The following is a 1,387-nucleotide window of genomic DNA, read 5'->3' on the forward strand; positions in this document are numbered from 1 at the left end:
TCTGCCAGCAGTTCCTTTCCTTGCTCCCTGGAAATGCAACGTAGGGACACGTCATTTGGCCGCTTCCTGTAGAGCTCGCCATCCTGGATGCAATAAGCCATGGCCTGCCGTGCCACACGCTCCGCCTCCTCCTCGTTTTCCGGCAGAATCCCTCGCATCAGGTAGTCCTTGAGCTCAAGAATCCAACATCCCTCCTGAGGCTCCAACGCCAGGAGCAGGCGTGCCCCTGATGCCGGGCCACAGACCGGAGCTCTCGAGGTAGGCGGCTCAGGAGGCTCCTCCCTTGGCTGCGCCGCGCCTGATAGCGATGGCGCCGCCGAGGGCTTGAAGAGCCGCTCCTCGAAGACGCCAGGTTCCTGCGGCAGCCGCCTGGACGCCCTCTTGGCAATGTCGTCAGCCTCCTGATTAGTGCCACGAGGCACATGCTGCAGCTCCAGCCCCCAGAACTCTTTCTCCATCCTGCGGACTTCAACGAGGTAAGCTTCCATGTGCTCGTCCTTCGGCTCGTATATCTTGTTGGAGAAGTTGACGAGGAGCTGTGAATCGCCCTTGACGGTGAGGCGCTTTACCCCTAAGGAGATTGCGGCTTTCAAGCCTGCTATCAGGCCTTCGTATTCTGCTATGTTGTTGGAGACCTTCTCTCCGTGCTGGAAGCAGAGTTGCACGGCGTAATAGAGTTTGTCCTGGGTACGGGACACAAGCACTGCGCCAGCTCCTGCACCGTGTCGGGAGAATGCCCCGTCGAAGTACATGACCCAGCCGTCCGGTGCTTCACTTCTAGGGGAAAGTGATCGGTCCTCGCCTGCCTCGAGACCCGGCGCTTCTACCCATTCTGCCACGAAATCTGCAAGTGCGGCTCCCTTGATAACTCTGGTCGTGCTGAATTCTAGCTGAAATGCATGTAGCTCAATGTTCCATTTGGCGACCCTTCCAGCTGAGTTGGGGCCCCTGAGCACTCTTTCCAAGGGGTATGCTGAGACGACCTTGATGGGATGTCCTTGGAAGTAGTGGTGCAGCTTGCACGAGGCCACTAGTAGCACGAGGAGGAGTTTTTGAGGCATGGGATACCGTGCCCTTGCGTCCTGTAGCAGCGTGCTGACGAAGTACACGGGATGTTCGACGAGGTTGAGGGTGTTGGTGCTGCTTGCGTCCCCCAGAGGTCGAGGCATCTCTGGAGACGACGGAGCCCTTGGGGCTTGGTCACCAGAAGAGGCCTCTCTTGCTCTGGGTGCGTTCTCCTGCTGCGGCTGTTCCTTTCCGGCTGTGGTTGCGTCCTTTGCGAGGACCTCCTGGCTCTGCTTTGCTTCAGTTCAGATGGTTGATGTGGCCTTGGCACAGCGCTCCTCCCTGACTGCCACCAGGGCTGCGCTGGCGGAGTAGGGGGTGG

This window comes from Triticum urartu, chromosome 1A, assembly GCF_056163025.1.
Source record: "Triticum urartu cultivar PI428250 chromosome 1A, HENAU_Tu73, whole genome shotgun sequence".
Lineage (NCBI taxonomy): Eukaryota > Viridiplantae > Streptophyta > Magnoliopsida > Poales > Poaceae > Triticum > Triticum urartu.